We start from the raw sequence: 15,182 nt of genomic DNA on the forward strand, positions 1-15,182 counted from the left end.
CATTGCGTTAGACTTCACAGAAAGTATGGCTTGGACAACATCACAATTATCGACACAAACAAACTCGAAAGGGCTAGTGTCAACATTAACACGCACGGAGTAGTTATCAATACACACATTGTCGGCTGAGTTAGGTAGTCTTACAAAAGTATTATTTATTTCGTTGATGTCGACATCAGGGGGATGAGACAGGTCACTTTTGGGCTTACCAATTCCAATTTGTTTGATTTTGTTCCACTTTTCTTTTGTATTCAAAGCAGAACTAAACTTATACTTAAAATAATTTGCCTTGGCCAGCCTTATGGCTTTGTTTGCAATAAGCCGAGTTGTTTTAAAGCAGCTATGCGCTTCGACTGTTTTGTACCTTTTCCACCGTGAGTAGGCTTGGTTACGAAGGTAGATAAGGTGTTTTAATGTAGCATTGAACCAAGGGTTATTCTTGTATTTAGGTGTTTTTATTTTTAGTGGAACGTGATCATCGAATAACTTATTTATATTATCCTGCAGAAACTTTGTCTGGTCATCAACCGATGTTAACGTACGAATCAAGCTCCATTCAACCGACTCAACGGACTCAGCAAGGGAATAATAATCTATACTTCTGTAATCGCGATACGCGAACGAACTTGGCCTACATGATGTTTGGAAGTTGTAGTTTAGGAATATCAGGTCGTGTTTTGAGAAGCAGGAGGCGGATAGTTGCGTGTAGTGAATCATTTTATGAAGATCATTGACAAAAAATAAATCTAATAGAGAAGAGTTAGTATTTGTGTAATGCGTTGGTATAGCACAGTTTGTGGGAAAAAGTCCCAGAGATTCCATGCTTTGTTTTAAAGTGGCATCCACCAGTAGGTCACTATTAAAATCTCCAGCGATGATAATATTGTCATAGTCTAATAGTAACGATTGAAGAAATTCAATAAACGCGGAAAAATTTACTAGTCGATTCGGTCTATATACACAGCCGATAAGAAGCCTACTATTATTATGAGAAAACATATGAACAAACACATATTCCACAGGATCACCTGGACTAGAACAACAACACAATTTACAGGACATACTACTTTTTACATATATCGCAACACCACCACCATGACCACTTCTATCAACTCTGAAAAGTTGGTAACCATTTATCTTCACCATATCATTTCTATGAAACGAAGAAAACCATGTTTCTGAAACACATATGACATCAATATCGGAGCCTTCTGACAGAAACCTCAACTCGTCAAGCTTTTTATAAAGGCTTTGCGCATTGATATGAATAACTTTCAGCCCGTTGGCTTTTTTGCTGACTATGCGCAACAAAGTAGATAGACAGTCTTTGGAACTCGGGGACTCATTATCGGAGACCAACATTATAAAAATAATTAAGTGAATGATCTACACTGAATTTGGCTAACAACATAATTAATGATTTTGTGATGTTGTAGGTGGAGAAAAAGACAGAAAAGGAATAGATTAGAAGAGAGCAAAGAGAAATATTTATTAGCAGGGGGCTGTTAGTTAAGCCTTTGGTGGTCCTCCAGGGCGTTGTTCGCAACCGGCGTGACGTCTTAACGAAAGGAAGTATTGTTTTCCGGGTCGAGACTCTCGAGAAAACTCAGGCTGGGGACTGCTTCGGGTCGGTCGCCGAATTTTCGCTTTATATGCACCACACCCCGCATTGTGAACACCGATGAAACCTTTTTCCTCTTCTTTAGATGGATCGCAGTCTTGAAGATCTCATAGTTGTTTTTGGTCAGCGATGCATTAACAAAGATAGGCTCATTGGAATTTATTCCCACATGCACGAGTCGCAGCCCTTTGGTGTTGTTGTGGCGCCTGAAGCTCGCAATCGTTTTCAACAGCGTATTTCGGTCCGCGGGTGTGTAAAATTTAATGATAACGGCGGGATCAACCGTACCGTGGGGTAGTTTGCGTTTCGGCCGAAAAACACTTTTTAGGGGGGGTGGCTGTAAGTTTAGCGTGAAGCAGAGGTGGTGGAAAATCTTTTGTAAGTTTTCCCCTTCCTCGAAGGGAATCCCATGAACTCGGACGTCGCATGCATCAATTTGGAGTTCTTGCTTAGATATAAAGTTTACCTGCTTACACACTCTCTGTTTTAGTGTGGCTATTTCATTTTCGAGGTGCCCAATCCTGTCAAACATACCCTCCATGCGATTAATTCTACCACTTAACTCGTTTAACTCCTTCTTCAGGCCTTCAAATTTATCTTCCAGTTTTCTGCATGTAAACTCCATCATACGCTTTTCTGCTTCCATTATTTCATTGGACAACGAGTCATTGTACTTTATGAGTCGTTGGTCGATTGTACGGATGAGGTTAGGAGATGTATCGCTTAGACGAGGAGCCTTTTTAATTGTTTCAGCTTCATTGCCCAAGGTCTCGCCACGACGCTTTCCAGAATTTTGAGACATAGTGTTCCAAAAAAATACTCCAAAAAATAGATGAGTTGGAACCAGGTGGCAGCACAGGCTTAGATGGTATAATTTATTTTAGGCTATCAACCGATAGATGGCGCGAATGCGATTGTTGAATTACTGAAAGCTTTCTGCGCAGGAATTGGCGGGAGATTTTCAGTTGTTGGTAGCTATGTATATTATCAAACTTTCTTTGTTGTACCACTGTTGTTATTGTATTATGACAATTGTGATTCTCATTAAATTCACTACAAATGATGAGTTTCAGCTGCACTCCGTGCTCCACACTTTGGGAGTTGCTAGAGATTTTGATACTTTTGAAAGTTTATCTTAAATTCTCGACAGAAATGATAAAATTTTTGAAATATTTGCGCGCTCACTTTAAAACAATACTTCACACGAACAGAGTTGCCAATTTTTGCGATGTATTATCAGCTGGTATTGGTACTGCTGCTCAATCACCGTTGTTGTTGTTGCCTAACGTTGTTGTTGTTCTAACGTCGTTTCTTTGCAATCTTCTTCGTCTACTTCGTCTGCTGCAGTTGTTTGTAATCAAAACGAATGGAAGACAGTGCAAAATAAAAAAAAAATTCAAACGAAGAAATAAAACTCAACGTAACAAAGAAAGCGCTTCTAAAAATTATAATGCTGATGCTGGTACCACAGGTACTAGTTTAATGCCGGATAATGCTGGAAGCAACAATAATGCTGTCATTGCTAATGTTAACATTAGACCCAGTCCCAATAATGATAATGCTGATGCAGGTACCACAGGTACTAGTTCAATTCCGGATAATGCTGTACGCAACAATAATGCTGGCAATGCTTATGATAACATTAGACCCTCCTCCAATTATGGTAATAAAATTAATTCGCGCTTGCTAGCGCCACCTTTAGTTGTTGGGTCGGGCATTAATGGTGCCTTAAGTGCTGTTTCTAAAAGGAAGTGGTTGCATATTTCGCTTTTCTCTGCCTCGGTCACATCCGATAAATTAAAATTTCATGTTTCTCGACGTACTGGCCTTGATGTTAACTCCATTGCTTGTTTTCCGTTGGTGAAGATTGGCGTGGATCCCAATTCTCTGCGATATATTAATTTTAAATTGGGTGTTGAGGAAAGTGTACTACCTAAGCTATCGGTGCCTGACTTATGGCCTTCAGACATTGCTGTGCGTCCTTTTAATTTCCGTTCAAAAAACGACGAGGTCCAACCGATGTCCAATGTCAATCGGTTGGGTCAGATGGTACAAGGAACTGTTTAAATATTTCTATGCAAACCTCGACACGGGTTGTAGCTAATATTCATTCTTACAAGGATCTTAAAATTTATTTTCAAAACGTATCAGGCCTAAGACCCAAGTCCGACTCACTATATACGATGAGTTCAAACTTGAATTATGACATCTTTGTTATTGTCGAGACTTGGCTAAATGACACCTTTATGGATGGTGAATTTTTCGATAAAAATTTATTCTGCGTTTTTCGTAAAGATCCCGATGCATTAAAAACTGGTCTGTCTAGAGGATGAGGCGTTTTAATTGCGATTCGACGAAAATGTCGAGCGACTTTGGTGCCATTGCCGAATGCTGATTCTATTTTAGATATGATTTGCGTTTCTGTACATGGAGTTTCTAAACTTTTAATTTGTGCTTCTTATGTACCGCCTACTAGTAGCGATTAGCATTTAGTTGGGAAAATGTTTGCGTTTTTGGCGACTTCAACCTCAGTAATCTAGAATGGTCTACTTTTGGTAATAGTCGGGGGCTTCTTCCTATGTCTTCAAATTCGTTTGCTGAAACCTATTTGATTGACGGCTTCTCAAGATGTGACCTTAGTCAGATTAACACTTTTAATAACAGTCTTAATAGAATATTATATCTCATCATTTAAGTGATAATATGAATTTTTACCTCCAGGAATGTCTAGACCCTTTGTCCACTCCTGGTCCCCATCATGTACCGCTTGTTCTTCATTTGGAATTTTATGAGTTTAATACTTACGTAGAAGATTCACTTTCCAAGTTTTGTTTTAAAAATTATGATGTTGAGACTGTTAATGCGGCAATTGAGTCTATTGATTGGGATTCCCTATTTGCTGAGGTTGAAGTTACCGGTTGTTTTAATATTTTTAAGAATAATTTAAATTGCATTTGTTGTGAACATATTTCGAGTTTAAAAAAAAGGTTTACAAAATTCCTTGATTCACAAAATAGTTGAAAAAACTGAAGAATTTGCGAAACAAGTTTTTCAAAAAATTTAAAAAATCTAGGTCTCCTACTTCAAAAGTATTGTGTTTAAAATATTTGAAAGAACTTAAGTCATTGAGCAAAGTTTTGGAAGCGGAATTATATAAGTAAATTTGAAGACGATATTAAAGTGAATCCGAAGGCTTTTTGGCGTTATGTGAAGTCAAAGAGATCGTGTTCTAGTATTTCCTCTGCTGTATTTTACAAAGATACACAAGCGGATTCTGCTTTAGATGCTGCAAATCTTTTTGCAGATTTTTTCAGCACGTATTTCGAGGCTGACCCTGACTTGAGTAGTGGTGGTGTTTTTAGTGGCTTGGATGCTAGTGGTTTTTCACTAAATTTTGGGGCTCTTGAACTCTCTTTACATGATATTGAACTTGGGATTCGTCAAATCAAAATGTCGTCACAGACTGATGTCGATGGGTTGTCTGGGTTGTCGTCTCACCTTTTTAAAAACCGCGCAGCTCTCGCCTACCCGATTTGGCTGCTTTTCAAAAAATCCCTTGAGCAAGGCGTCTTCATTTATGCATGGAAAATCTCCTTTATCACGCCAGTTTTTTAATCTGGCAATAAAAATGATATTTCCAATTATCGCCCTATTTCTAAAATTTCTACACTCTCAAAACTTTTTGAATGCATAGTGAAAAATAAATTCTTTTCTCCATTCATCGTCTCATCTCTGTTGATCAGCATGGATTCATGTCTGGGAGATCAACCACTTCCAATTTAGCAGTTTTCTCCGAATACTCCATTGAAGCCTTCAGTAACCGCGCCCAAGTTGACACCGTGTATACTGATTTTTCGAAAGCGTTTGATAAAGTTAACCACCTTTTCTTGTTATCAAAGTTACAACTACAAAGTTTAGGCTTCTATTCAAATTTTTTAAATTGGATTAAATCGTGTCTTTCTAATCGATCATGTGAAGTTGTAGTTGATGGGGTGTCCTCGTATTATTTTATTGCCTCCTCTGGGGTTCCTCAGGGAAGTATATTGGGTCCGATTCTTTTTGTGATGTTCATCAATGATATTACTACTTGTTTTAAATATTCTAAATTTCTCTTGTATGCTGATGACATGAAAATTTTTAGCAAAATAACGTGTTCCTCTGACTCGGTGAAACTTCAGAGTGATCTTGACAATGTTGTAGCTTGGTGTCAGAAAAATATGCTTCCCTTAAATATTAAAAAATGCTCCCATGTCTCCTATTCCAAGTCGCGTACTCTTATCCCTACTTCATATTTTATTGGTGGCTCACAACTAGACATTGTTTCTAAAATCACTGATCTTGGGGTGGTCTTTGATTCCAAGTTTACTTTTCATAGCCATCTTAACTATACCATAGCTAAGTCGTAATCTATGCTGGCTTTTGCCAGACGTTTCAGTTCAGATTTCTCCGATCCGTATACTTTAAAGACACTTTTTACTTCACTGGTACGCTCAAAACTAGAATATGCTGCTTTTATTTGGCGTCCGTATTATTCTTGTCATATTAGTCGATTGAAGAGAGTTCAGAAAATCTTTATTAAGTATGCTCTGCGACCTCTTCATTATGAGCTTCCGGTTCCAACTTATGAGTCTAGATGTTTGCTTATCGGTCGTAAGACACTAAATTGTAGGAAAACCTTCTTATCTTTAACGTTCAGTTTTAATTTGATATCTGGGGTGGTGGACTGCCCCTTTTTACTTGGGCGTATTTTCTTTCATATTCCTAATATTTGTTTAAGGAATCATGCCACATTTTATGTGGGGCTGGCGAGGACCAATTATGCTGCCAATGCTCCTGTTGTCAGAGCTCTTAAAGAGTTTAATTTGCTTCCGAAATCTTCAGTCTTGGATTTCTCCTTTTGTGAAAATAGGTTTAAAATGCTACTTAATGACCAGTTAAGTTAGTTGATATTTGCCTACATTTGTAATTAGTCTGTAAGAAATGTAACAATTTCAAGATTAAAATATATATAAAATATATATAAATAAATAAATAAAAAATATATATAAATAAATAATATGTATTATCATTATATATATTTTAAAATGTATGTATGATTGTACAAAGTATATTTACTTCAAAATGTATGTACATATATGTATAAGAAAATTCATTTCATTACATATATAAATTATTATAATTCAGTTTATAATTTTGTTTCCGAATATCAAAAATATAACACGTTGCCCGTCCAGATGAGAAATGCAAGTGCAAGTTTATTGAAAACATTAAAAAGTACAGGTATACTTTGCTATGTATAAGCATGCATAAAACGGCATGCAATATGTATGTATGCTTACATATGTATGTATAAATCTGTAATACAAAATATGTGAATAAGCTGATCAATAAACCCTGTAGACGCGCATGTATTAAGCAAAGGAACAGTCCCTGTAGGGTGAATAATTTTGCTTGCCTAACACTTCCACTTTTATTGACCAGTTTATTATTACTCTAAAGATGAAGAAACGTTTAGGAGCGACTTCAAATTATGGAAATTTACATTCTTCAGTGGCTTCGTGAAAATATCTGCTCGCTGTATATTCGTTGGCACGTATATGAGTTAACCCTTTGTTCTCGTATATCTCTCTGATGAAATGAAACTTGACCTCAATATGTTTGGTCCTCTTGTGGAATTGTGGATTCTTCACCAGTTTGATAGCGCTTTGGTTGCCCAGACAAAGTTCTGGTAACATCACATTTCCTGACATTTCTTCCAATAATCGTCGAATCCAAATTAGCTCTTTTACTGATTCACAAGCGGCCATGTACTCTGCTTCGGTCATGGAGAGTGCAACTGTTTGCTGAATTTTTGACGACCATGAAATAGGTCCACCGCAAAACATGACCACATAACTTCCAGTTGATCTGCTTGTCCCCAAATCCCCAGCAAAGTCTGAATCGCTGAAACAAGTGAGAGGCAGATTTTTACCTTTTTCAAACAAAATACCTTCATTGAGAGTCCCTCGTAAATATCTAAAGATTCGCTTTAATAAAACGATGTGTTCACTAGTGTAACTGTCTAGAACCCGACTTGAATACGACACTGCATAGGCCAGATCAGGCCATGTCACTGTAGACAAATACTTCAGAGACCCAACAGCCTCTCGATATGGTTACTGCACTTGTTGATTGCTCTTTATATTTAAATTTACACCTTCTGCAGGAGTTGCGACGGGCTTGGCGTCGATCATTCCAAATCTTTCCAATACTTTTGTTGCGTACGCATTCTGTCCAATAAAAATCTTTCCTGATGTTCTGAAAACTTCCATACCCAAATAAAAGATTGATTCAAAAACTTTAATGTCGAATTCTTTCATAAGATGATTTATAAATTCCCCAAGTGCTTCTGCTGACTGCGCTGTTACGATGCTGTAGTCAATATAAATTGCGAGAATTAATTTCGCACTTTGAAACTACCAGTAAAAACGCATAGGTCTGCTGCACTGGCTTTAAGGTTGAAATTTTCCAGCATCCTCGTAAACTTTTTATTCCAGCACCTCGGTGCTTGCTTTAAGCCATATAGGCTCTTATTCAGCTTACAGACCTTTTCAGTTCCATCTTCGTAACCAGTAGGTTGGTACTTGTAAACCTCCTCATCGAGAGTGCCATAGAGGAACGCAGCCTTCACATCAAATTGCTTCACAATCATGTCAAGCTCAGCTGACAATACGAAAATCATTCTTATAGACGTAAATTTGGCAACAGGGCTAAAGGTCTCAAAATAATCTGTGCCGAACTTCTTTGTAAAGCCGCGTGCTACTAGATGAGCTTTAAAACGTTCGATGTCACCATTTTTATCACGCTTTACTTTGTAGACCCATTTATTAGAAACTGCTACTCTGCCTTTTGGTAAACTCACCAATGACCAGGTTTGATTCGTTATCAACGATTTAAACTCTTCATCCATGGCAAGCTTCCACTGCGCACAATAGTTACTAGACATAGCCTTCTCATAGCTTTCCGGCTCATCGTTCTCAGCAACATATGCATAACTAAGAGCCGCTTTGCTTTCAGCGGACTTAGTACGTAAGCGTGTCCAAATCGTACGTACCTCGTGTTCATCATTTTCAACTTCATTATCGGAATCCTTACTAAAAACGTCATCATTACTATCAGTTGCGATTTCTGGATGTTCAACCTTTGCATCTGGCTCTTTCACTGCAGATTCTCGTTCTTCAGGCTCCTTATGTACATATGCTGCATCTTTACATATCTCTCTAATGATAAAATCTCTAGAAACTTCAATTTTTCTCTCATTAGGTATCCAAATTCTATAGCATTTGCAGTTACTCTCGAATCCCACAAATATCCCCTTTTTCGATTTCGCATTAAGCTTTCTTCGTTTTTCCTGCGGTATATGCACAAATGTCTCTGACCCAAAAACTCGAAGTACAGATACGTCAGGTTTTTTTTTTTAACCACAATTCAAATGGCGACTTTCCGTCCAGTTGGCAGTTACCCGTCCGGTTAAGAGTATAGACCACATTACTTACGGCTTCAGCCCAGTATTTCAAGCTTAACTCTTTGGCATGAATCATGGATCGTGCCGCTTCGATGACTGTTCTAATGTCCCTTTTCGGCGCGACCATTATTTTCTGGTGTATATGGATTTGATTTTTGATGTACTACTCTTCGTCTACTAAATATAGCTTCCAGATCTTCGTTGACGAATTCTAATCCGTTATCCGAACGGATACATTGTACTTGCTTTCCTGTTTCTGCTTCGGCCTTGTCCAAAAAACGTTCAATAAATACTGTCACATCGGCTTTCGACTTTATGCAGTACACAAATCGATAATTCGAATAATCGTCACGAAATAGCATCATATTGCATGGGGCCACATAGATCAGTGTGGACAAGCTCACCTGGTAATTGGGCTCGGCTTTTGCTTTCACAAAATGGCGTACGATGATGCTTACCAAAAACACATCCCTCACAGAAAAACTTGTTGCTATTAAATGAAATATTTTGCTGAACTAGTACGTTCTTCACATGATATTTAGCTTGATGGCACATGCGTTCATGCCAAAGTTGCAGTGAATCAGGTTTTGCACTAAAATTAGCATCAGCTTCTACGTGTTTGACTTTCAGCAACAGCTTAAACAACTGCGAGTCTTCGCGAGCACCTTGTAGCCACACTCTGCCATGCCGTTTGAAACAACAGGTGATACCTTCAGCCATTAATGAGTATCCTTTATCTAGACATGCATTGGAGGAAAATAAATTCATTTTAATACCACGAACATATAGAACATCAGCTAAATAATTAACGTTCCAGACGCTGCCATCATACGCTTCTTCGTGAATGTTGCGTTACCAAATGCCTACACTATCGAATCATCTGCAATGCGAACATCTCTTGGAGTTTCAATCTTGATATAATCATGGAACCATCCTTTATGATAGGACATGTGGTCGTTAGCACCAGAATCCATGTACCAACTGCTCTCACGTGATATCTTTGATTGCACAAACATTACCTCGCTTACGAAGGCATTACCATGCGCTGGTTTTTCACCTTTTTTCTTATTTGGGCAGTCTTTTCTCCAATAGCCAGGCTTCTTGCAAAGGAAACATTTTCCCCTCTTCTTAGGGTCGACTTTGTCGTTTTTTCTCTTCACCTGATTAGCTTTGAATGCTCCTTGTTTGTTTGGTTGTACATCCATCCTAGATTCTTCCATACACAAACATGCCGTCAGCAATTTCAATGTTCGATTCTTTTTTTCAGTTGCTTCCCATGCCGCAAAAAATGACTGTACTGCTCCGGCAACATCATTAGAATTTTTGTTACTAGCATACTCTCGGTAATTTTTTCACCAAGATCTTCTAACCGCCTTGCAATTTTTTGCAACTTTGCTATATGCATCGCAATACTGTCACCGGCGTCTTTAACGTATTGAAAAAATTGTTGCTGCAACAAGCATAGCAAACATAGCAACAGAAGTCTCACAATTAATTATATGCATTAACGGCCCTTCACCCATCGAAATCACCAAAAATTTCTATGCCTATGCGTCATCCTTGACCCATTTCTTGCTGGGTTCACCATCAGCTTCAGGTTGAAGTTCAGCTCCACTTACAAGTTCCCATAGGCCGCTAGCTCTAAGCACCACCTACATATATCTGGAACTTCCATAAGGTCCAGCCGCTTTCATCTTCCAGTTTAGTGACTTTAATTTCTTCCATCATAATCGCCAAAATATAGATAATATATAGTGCCGGTAAAATTCAGTTATATTTTCTTCACGATCACTGGGCCCATAACCTGTTGCCGAATATCAAAAATATAACACGTTACCCGTCCAGATGAGAAATGCAAGTGCAAGTTTATTGAAAACATTAAAAAGTACACGTATACGCATGAATAAAACAGTATGCAATAAGTATGTATGCTTACATATGTATGTATAAATCTGTAATACAAAATAACTGAATAAGCTGATCAATAAACCCTGTATTCACGCATGTATTAAGCAAAGCAACAGTCCCTGTAGGGTGCATAATTTTGCTTGCCTAACAAATTTTAATATAAAATTGTATTACGAAAAATCAAAATTTGTGGAGGCCCCGAAAGCCAGTGTATCCGCTACTACGATGTACTTTCCTGTACCGTACATCGAACGAGTATTGTTGCAACTCCAACGCCCATCTCCCGTTGATTCTTAAATTTGCTTTTCAAAGGCGTTTAAGCATTTCCGTTAGATGTTTAATATGCTCCTCTAGCGTTGAGCTGTAATTATGATGGCATCTAGGTATGCGAATGCGTTCGGTTCTAATTCGGGGCCGATTACTTGATCTAATGCCCGTTGAAATGTTGCGGGTGCTGAATGAAGACCAAATGGCATCAAGCGCCATTGAAACAGCCTGCGTCCAGGTACAGTAAATGCCGTATATTGCTTATTTCCTTCCTCCATTTTTGATCTGCCAGTAGCCATTTTTCAGATCCAGGCTACTTATGTACTTCTCGTTTCTTAGCCGGTCTAGTATGTGTTGGATCCGCGGTAGTAGGTATGCATCGGGGACTGACCGTGCGTTGAGCTGGCGATAGTCTATACATAAACTCCACTTACAATTTTCTTCTTTACGAGTACGATCGGTGCACTATGCGGGCTTCGCGATGGTGGCCCGATGCACCCCTTCTCTAATAGCTCGTTCATCTCCATATTAATCGTTTCCTGCATCTTCGTATTCCGTGGAAAGTATCTTTGTTTTATCGGCCGGTCATCACGCATGAGAATTTTATGATCCGCGATATTTGAGGTACCAGTCATATTTTTGAAGCTAAGAATCTGTTCGTCTAGGAAACCATTAACTCTTTTAGTGTTTTCAGACGGGCTTTGTTTGTCCGTAGTTAGTTCTTCCGTATCGTTTACATCGGGCTCGCCTGCCTCAGTTATTGTCCTGCACATAACCGTGTATTTGATTGCCTCTTCTGCTTGTAGCGTTACCGTGTGACCTCCGAAACTTAACGATGTGTTTGCCCTGACAAGTATGTCTATGCCAATGACAACTTCTTCTATTAGCCCTGGGAGAACGAGTATTTCGCTGTTGTACTTCTTATAACCGCACTGCGTTACCAAGCCTTCACGCACTGAATACACCTCTGAGTGCAACCGGCATCACTGTCAGCTGTTACTGAACAGCAGTGGCAATTGTACTCAGCAGGGCGAATTGGATTCAGCGAAATAGCAAAATAGCAATTAGAATCAATTCGTGACTTTGAACTAAACACGCCGGTCGTGCAGAAAATATAACTTGTGTGAAAGATTAGAAGTTATAATAAAAAGACTAAAACTAAGATAAGTTTAAAGTTGTGAATATTTGTATATAATAAAAAGACTACTCAAATAAAAGTAATTTTAATAAAACTAACTAAGTCAAGTTAAAGAAAATAAAAAGAGTTTTATTATTGAGTGAGTGTGTGTGGGCAGAACATTTTCATGGTGTCCAAGATGGACACCTTTCATGGCAACCGTGACGCCAGGCCTTGCAATGGCGGCCATAGTGGCGAAGAGGCAGGCCTCTTAAAAACAAAAAATCAAAAAGAAAAAAACATAAAATCTTAAAAACTTAAAATCAAAAACTAATTAAAAATGAATTAAACAATAATTAAAAGTTACCTGAATAATTAAAATTTAATTTACTTACAAAATTTAAAAATCTACAAAAAAAACATAAAATCAAATAAAAATCCAAAAAAAAAATATAAAAATGCAAAAATTTAACAAAAAAATTTAAAAACTACACAAAAAAAATGTTCTTCAAAAAACTATAAAAATTACAAAAAAATACAAAATTTTGATAAACCTTACAAAAAAAAAGTACAAAAATTAAAAATTATCTACAAAAAAGTATAAAATTTAACACAACATTTACAAAAAATTACAACAATTTAAACATTCCTACACCTTTAGGTTACAAAATTACATAAATACATATGAAAAACATAGTTTAAACTGTACCAAAGCCAAATATGCTAAATAACGGAACATAACACCATATTCCAAGTGTAAAAAACACACCACGCTAAGTATAACGACGTAAATACCACCACAAAACCACAAATATGCCATCCAACGGCTTATATACTAGCAGCAGCAGAACCCAGAAGCAGCGACAGAAATCGGGCAGCAGCCGAAGCAGAGCAGCGTTAACAGCACCAGCAGAAAAAAGCGGATCAATCGGTATAATATGTATGCATTTATAATTTGCTTGGGAAGTTGTAACTTTGAGAAACAAAACTAGCTTAAACCTTTTATGAAATATATATATTGAATTTTTCTAAAACTTATATAGCTAAAATATTACCTTTTCGACTTTTCACCATCATATGACTTACATACCAAAATTTACGAATTTCCTCTCTTTTTATAAATAAATTATAACAAATAAATTAAAATTTTTTTGCTGAATACGAATATTATATCACGATATATTGCTATATAGGTGGAATATTTGAGGAGCCTCAATTCAATCGCATAAGTGTTTTTCCGGAATTTTAACGTACACTTATTTCTCATGTGAATATCTATTTCGTTTCTAATTGTGAAAATTGCAAGACTAGCCTACCTAAGATGGTCAGTAAACATTTGTAATTTGACAAAATTTCTCGATAGCACTTATCGCGTTTTGCTATGGAGGCCTTCATTTGTAAATCAGAGTTGAAAAAATTTATATTTTTGTGCAATCGTACATACTTGCAAATATGAGATTTTTTTTTTTTAAATACGGCACGTCCGTAAACAAACATACATATTTTTTTGCATAAAGCGGTGGTTTCGTAAATACCCAAAGAGATTATTTTTTGCATAAAGCGGTGGTTCCGTAATTAACCAAAAAGATTTTGTTTGCGTAAGCGGTGGTTCCGAGAAAAACCAACGAAATTTTTTTTAATCCCGGTGCGTCCGAGGACATTCATATTACAAGTTTGAAAAGATGCGGTGCGCCCGTATCTATAAAAATAAAACCATACAATTTTAATAAAAACGGTGTGTCTGTAATAACACAAACACATTGAGATCTTTTAATACAGCGGTGCGTCCGTTATCAACAGCCAAGTCCTTTTTACCAAAATAAAATATTTTCCTTTGAAATCAAATTAAATTAAATTACTTCAATAGACATTCAATCTATCACTAAATATTCAGTCTTTCATTAAATTGCCGGATAATTCTTTCAATTTCACATCAACACTCAATTCAATTTCAATTGCTGTTAAATTTTCGTAAGCAATTTCTACAAATTCAACTTTAATCAGTTTAAGAATTTCTTGTTTGCTTCCTACTAGATATGTTTCTTAGAAACAGGAGGGTAGTTCCCAAAATTTCAGAGCAAGACCCAGATTCCGAAAATTCAGATTCCAATTCCAAAGATTTTAATTCCGAAAGTTCCGATTTCGAGGATCTTGATTTTGGAAGCTCAGTTTCCGAAGGCTCAACCACATATTCGCCCAGTACAATCAAAAACCTTGTTGTTAGACTTTCTTTGTCCGGAGAATTTCACGGATTTGAGGAATTGCCCGAAACATATATTTCAAATCCTACTAATTCCGATACAAATATGGCAACTCGTGAGGAAAAAAGATCGTTTATCAGCATGTGTGCTGGTATAATGCGTGAAAAGTATAGCGGCAAGCCCCTGGGTCTTGAATCTTTCATCAATAAAATTGAGTTAATCGAAGAATTTGTCGACGAAAATTTGACTGACGCTTGTATTTCATATATTAAATCCAAACTCGATGGTAAAGCTCGAGAAGCGATACCAACTCAAGTGCTTTTAGTTAATGATATAAAGATAGCACTACGTAACCGTATAAAACCCGACAACTCCAAAGTTGTGGCCGGAGGGATTGCAGCTTTGCAAGTTAATAATAATAGTTTCGATTGCCGAATATCAAAAATATAACACGTTACCCGTCCAGTACTGCGATTCACTAACTTCTATAACGATTTTCAGTATTGATATAATATCATAACGATAATTTTAACGAGTTTGCTATTCAGTAACTTATCTTTATTT

Source organism: Eurosta solidaginis, chromosome X (genome assembly GCF_040869045.1).
Source record: "Eurosta solidaginis isolate ZX-2024a chromosome X, ASM4086904v1, whole genome shotgun sequence".
In the NCBI taxonomy this organism is placed as follows: domain Eukaryota; kingdom Metazoa; phylum Arthropoda; class Insecta; order Diptera; family Tephritidae; genus Eurosta; species Eurosta solidaginis.